We start from the raw sequence: 6,475 nt of genomic DNA on the forward strand, positions 1-6,475 counted from the left end.
TTGAGGTCCGATTTCAAAACAAATCATATATTTGGGTTCGTAGGGGAATGTGTAATCGGGTTTTGGTCCGAACCTCGGGTTTTTGACCATGTGGGCCCGGGGGAGATTTTTGACTTTTTGGTTAAAACTTTGATAAAAAACTCACTTTCATGTATTGGGGTTGATTTATTTAGCGTTTATTGATGTAATTAAGTAATTTATGGCTAGATACGAGTGAATTGGAGGTGGAATCAAGGAGTAAATCTATAATTGAACTTTGAGTTGTGTTCGAGGCATCGAGGTAAGTGTTTGGTCTAACCCTAGCTTGAAGGATTAGGAGTTGTGTCCTATTTGTAATTGATTCTTGTTGAGTACGACATATAGGCATGGTGACGAGTATCTATATGTTGGTGTTGAGCATGACCGTGAGTCTTAAATTGATATTTGTTGTTTTCCTAAATGATTCTACGGATGCTTTAATTGATGATTTTCGATATTGGGCAATGATTTAGTTTATTTTCGTGGAAATTTATTTATGACTGAGTATCGATATTAATTGAGCTAAGTAGAAGTTGAGTTAAGATTGGTTATAGCTGATTCTCCCATGCCGGGATGTTTGTTTTGATATTGTTTTTCCCTTCCTGGGAAGTTATTATACTATTTTGTTCCCTTGCCGGGAAATTATTATATTGCTTTGTTCCCTTGTCGGGATTTCCTTGTGCTTTTGTATTGGCTTGAAATGGGAGGGGGTGGTATGCCTACCACAAGTTGTAATAAAATGGGAGCGGGTGGTACGCCTACCACAAGATTTAATGAAATGGGAGCGGTTGGTACGCCTACTATAAGATGTAATGAAATGGGAGCGGGTGGTACGTCTACCACGAGATTAAATGAAATGGGAGCGGGTGGTACGCCTACCACGAGATTTAATGAAATGGAAGCAGGTGATACGCCTACCACAAGATTTACTTAAATGGGAGCGGGTGGTACGCCTACCACGAGATACGAGAAATGGGATCAGGTTGCATGCCTGCAACAAGATGTGAACCGAAATGAAGTCTTCCATTGTTTTCTTTATTCTTGTTAGGAGTAACTTTGGCTTCTTTATAATTCTCTTGATATTTTGTTTTTTTATCTGTTATTTCCCCGAAGCATGTTCCCCCTTCCCAGCTTTTATTGCTTGTATCAGTTTATTTCCCGCCATGTATGTATGTATATATATATATAAATGCACAGGTTTATCTGGAGTCTGGTCCTAGCCTCATCACTACCTCGTTGGGGTTAGGCCAGGCACTTACCAGCACATGGGGTTGCTTGTGCTGATACTACATTCTGTACTCAGTGCAGATACCGGAGCAGCACTTGGTCAGCAGCAGTAGGGGAGCCAGCCTTCAGTCCACCGAGACTCCGAGGTAGCCCTGCAGGCGTTCGTAGGCCCGACATCTATTCTATCAATTTTTATGTTCTGTTATCATTTGTACTCGAGACAGACCATGTTCTTTTGTTTCAAACACTTATTTGTAGTAATCATAGATAGTCCGTGAATGTTGTGACACCAGTTTCTAGGTAAAGGCATATGTGGAGTTTCTTATTATTTTGGTTCATTTTATCTATGTCTTCCGGTTAATCTCATATTCCGCTGTTTAAATGTTATTATATCGAAATTGTTAATGAATATAAAATAGGTAAAAAGGTAAATTGTGTAATTAATTGGTTTGCCTAGCTCGTACTAGTAGGCGCCATCACGACTCCGGAGGGTGGGAATCCGGGTCGTGACAAGTTGGTATCAGAGCTCTAGGTTACATAGGTCTCACAATTCACGGACAAGCTCAGTAGAGTCTGAGTGATCGGTACGGAGACGTCTGTATTTATCCCCCAGAGGCTACAGAGTTAGGAAAAACTTCACATTTGTTCTTTCTCGTCGTGCGGTTTTGTTTCTCAATGCTAATTGAACTTCTACTATGTTCGTTCGTAGATGGCTAGCTTCCTCATCCACCGCTCAGCAGCCTGAGCCCCTAGCAGCAGCTCCCACGAGGGGCAGAGGGTGAGGCCGAGGTAGGGGCAGAGCTCAGCCCCGAGCAGCAGCACCAGTAGCAGAGCCTCAGGTTGATTTTGATGAGGAGGTTTCGGCCCCAGCAGTTCCGGTGGGTCCAGCTCAGGTCCCAGAGGGGTTTATTGCTACCCCAGTTCTTCAGGATGCTCTGGTCCGATTAGTGGGCCTCATGGAGAGTGTCACCCAAGCAGGCTTGCTTCTTGTAGCACCAGCCATCTCTCAGGCTAGAGGAGGGGCTCAGACTCTTGCGACTCGCACTCCGGAGTAGGTAGCTCCTTAGATTCAAACTCCGGTGTTCATCCAGTTGGAGTAGTACAGCCGGGTATGGTAGCTCAGATTGGTGATGGAGCAACTATGTCCGTTGATGCTTTGTGGAGGCTGGATAGGTTCACCAAGCTCTTCACTACCACGTTCAATGGTGCATCTACTGAGGATCCCCAGGATTATCTAGACAGCTGTTATGAGGTTCTCAAGAACATTGGTATTGTTGAGACCACTGGGGTTGATTTTGCTACATTTCTCTTGTCTAGATCCGCCAAGACTTGGTGGAGGGATTTTTGTTTGGCCAGACCAGCCGGATCGCCATCTTTGACTTGGGAGCAGTTTACAGTGTTGTTTGTGGAGAAGTTTCTCCCCATTACTCAGAGAGAGGCCTATCGGAGGTAGTTTGAGCGCCTCCAGTAGGGTTTCATGACGGTTACCCAGTATGATACCAGATTCATCGACTTGGCTCGCCATGCTCTTGTCATACTTCCTACCGAGATAGAAAGAGTGAGGAGGTTTATTGATGGTCTTATTCAGCCTATTTGTCTTCAGATGGCTAGGGAGATTGGGAGTGAGATATCTTTCCAGGAGGCGGCCAATGTGGCCAGGAGAATGGAGATGGTTTTGTCCTTGGGAGGTGGTAATGGGTCGGATAAGAGGCCCCGTCATTCAGGCAGATTCAGTGGTACCTCATCTGGAGGTAGAGATTCGTATGGTAGAGGCCATCCCCCTAGGCCTTTCCAGTCAGCACTTCAGGCTTCTCACGGTGCTTCAGGTAGCCGTGGTCCTCAGATGCAGAATTCTGATCAGCAGTCCTATAGTGCACCACCAACACCTATCAGTGCACCACCACTTCAAAGTTTCCAGGGTCGTCAGCCCCAGCAGCCGAGGGCTTGTTTTACTTGTGGTGACACGAGGAATATTGCTAGGTATTTCCCTCGCGCGCCAGGTAGTTCTCAGCATCAAAGTTCCCGTGCTATGGTTCAGGAACCAGGTTCCCCACAAGCTGCCCAGCCAGCTAGAGGTGGGGGTAGAGGTGCTAGAGGTGGAGGTATAGGTGCTAGAGGTGGAGCTCATACCACTAGAGGTGGAGGCCAGCCAGCAGTAGGCCATCCCAGAGATGTGGTTTAGGGTGGTGGGGCCCAGCCCCGATATTATGCTCTCCCAGCCAGGCCCGAGGCTGAGGCTTCAGATGTAGTTATTATAAGTATGGTTCTGGTTTGTGATAGAGATGCTTCAGTGTTATTTGATCTAGGGTCTACATATTCGTATGTGTCATCTTATTTTGCACCGTATCTGGTCATGCCTAGTGATTCACTGAGTATTCCTGTTTATGTGTCTACACCGATGGGTGATTCTATTGTGGTTGATCGAGTCTATCATTCGTATATTGTGGTGATTGGGGGGTCTTGAGACTCATGTAGATTTGTTGCTTTTAGACATGGTTGATTTCGATATTATATTGGGGATGGATTGGTTATCACCTTACCATACTATCTTGGACTGTCACGCCAAGACTGTGACCATAGCCCTGCCAGGTATGCCCCGTTTAGAGTGGAGAGGGACTCCTGGTCATTCTACCTGTAGTGTTATCTCTTATGTGAAGGCTCGACGTATGATAGAAGGGGTGTTTGGCCTACATATCATATGTTCGTGATTCGAGCGTTGAGGTTCCTTCTATTGATTCTGTGCTCGTTGTTCGTGAGTTTCCTGATGTTTTCCCTTCAGACATGTCGGGTATGCCGCCCGACAGGGATATTGACTTTTGCATTGATTTGGCTCCGTGCACTCAGCCCATTTTTGTTCCGCCATATCGTATGGCCCTTCCTGAGTTGAAAGAGTTGAAGGAACAGTTGCAAGACTTGCTTGAGAAGGGTTTCATTAGACCTAGTGTTTCACCTTGAGGTACGCCGGTGTTGTTTCTTAAGAAAATGGATGGTTCGATGAGAATGTGTATTGATTACCGGCAGTTGAACAAGGTTACAATCAAGAATAAGTATCCATTGCCGAGGATTGATGATTTGTTTGACCAGCTTCAGGGTGCCAAGGTGTTTTCAAAGATTTATTTGAGATCTGGCTACCATCAGTTGAGGATTAGGGCATCCGATTTCCCTAAGACAGCTTTCCGCACTCGGTACGGGCATTATAAGTTCCTGGTTATGTCATTCGGGTTGACAAATGCCCCAACAGCTTTTATGGATTTGATGAACCGAGTGTTCAGGACTTATTTGGACTCGTTCTTGATAGTCTTCATTGATGATATTTTGATATTTTCCCGCATCCGGGAGAAGCACGAGCAGCATTTCAGAGTGGTTCTTCAGACTCTGAGGGATAGCCAATTATATTCTAAGTTTTCGAAGTATGAGTTCTGGTTTAGTTCAGTTGCATTCCTGGGTCATGTTGTATCAGCAGAGGGTATTTAGGTTGATCCGAAGAAGATTGAGGCAGTCAAGAACTGTCCTAGACCAGCATCAGCTATAGAGATTCAGAGTTTCTTGGGATTGGCAGGCTACTATCGTCGATTCGTGGAGGGGTTCTCATCTATCACAGCCCCGATGACCAGCTTGACCCAGAAGGGTGCCTAGTTCCGATGGTCAGACGAGTGTGAGGTGAGCGTTCAGAAGTTCAAGACAGCTCTGACTACGGTACCGGTGCTAGTTTTGCCCACAAGTTCAGGGCCTTATACAGTTTATTATGATGCATCTCGTATTAGGCTTGGTGTAGTATTGACGCATGATGGCAAGGTCATTGCCTATGCTTTGAGGGAGGTTAAGATTCATGAGAAGAACTATCCAGTTCATGATTTGGAGTTGGCAACCATTGTTCACACATTGAAGATTTGGAGGCATTATCTGTATGGCGTGGCATGTGAGGTGTTCACGGATCACAAGAGTCTTCAGTATTTGTTCAAGCAAAAGAAGTTGAATTTGAGGCAGAGGAGGTGGTTGGAGTTGTTGAAGGATTATGATATCACAATCTTATATCATTCGGGAAAGGCAAATGTGGTGGCCGATGCATTGAGTAGGAAGTCAGCCAGTATGGGTAGTCTTGCTTATATTCTGGTCGGTGAGAGACCGCTTGCCTAGGATGTTCAGGCTTTGGCCAATCGGTTTGTGAGGTTGGATATTTCTGAGCCTAGTCGTGTATTAGCTTGTGCGGTCGCTCGTTCTTCTTTATTGGAGCGTATCTGTGATCGGCAGTATGATGATCCCCATTTATGTGTCCTTAGAGACACGGTGCAGCGCGGAGGTGCCAAGCAGGTTACCCTAGATGATGATGGAGTTTTGAGATTGCAGGGTCGAGTTTGTGTGCCTAATGTGGATAGGCTCCGAGAGTTGACCTTAGAGGAGGCCCATAGCTCCCAGTACTCTATTCATCTGGGTGCCGCGAAGATGTATTAGGATTTGCGGCAGCATTATTGGTGGCGTAGAATGAAGAAGGATATTGTTGCATATGTGGCTCGATGTTTAAATTGTCAGCAGGCGAAGTATGAGCATCAGAGGCCTGGTGGTTTATTTCAGAGGATTGAGCTTCCCAGTAGAAGTGGGAGTGGATCACTATGGATTTTGTTGTTGGAATCCCGCAGACTCGGAGGAAGTTCGATGCAGTATGGGTCATTGTTGATAGGCTGACCAAGTTAGCGCATTTCATTCCTGTGGTAGTCTCCTATTTATCCGAGAGGTTAGCTGAGATCTATATTCGGGAGATTGTTCGTCTTCATGGTGTGCCTGTGTCTATCATTTCGGACCGAGGTACGCAGTTTACCTCACGTTTCTGGAGAGCAGTTCAACGAGGGTTGGGCACTCAGGTTGAGTTGAGTACAACATTTTATCCTCAAACGGACTAGTAGTCCGAGCGGACTATTCAGATTCTTGAGGATATTCTCCGAGCTTGTATTATCGACTTTGGAGGCTCGTGGGATCAGTTTTTGCCTTTAGCAAAGTTTTCCTACAACAACAGCTACCAGTCGAGTATCCAGATGGCTCCTTATGAGGCTTTATATGGTAGGCGGTGTCGGTCTCCGATTGGATGGTTTGAGCTGGGAGAGGCTCGGTTGTTGGGTACGGATCTGGTTCAGGAGGCCTTGAACAAGGTCAGAATTATTCAGAATAGGCTTCGTACAACTCAGTCTAGGCAAAAGAGTTATGCAGACTGCAAGGTTTGAGATGTGGCTTTTAT

The sequence above is a fragment of the Nicotiana tabacum genome, chromosome 21 (assembly GCF_000715075.1).
Source record: "Nicotiana tabacum cultivar K326 chromosome 21, ASM71507v2, whole genome shotgun sequence".
NCBI classification, from domain to species: Eukaryota; Viridiplantae; Streptophyta; class Magnoliopsida; order Solanales; family Solanaceae; genus Nicotiana; species Nicotiana tabacum.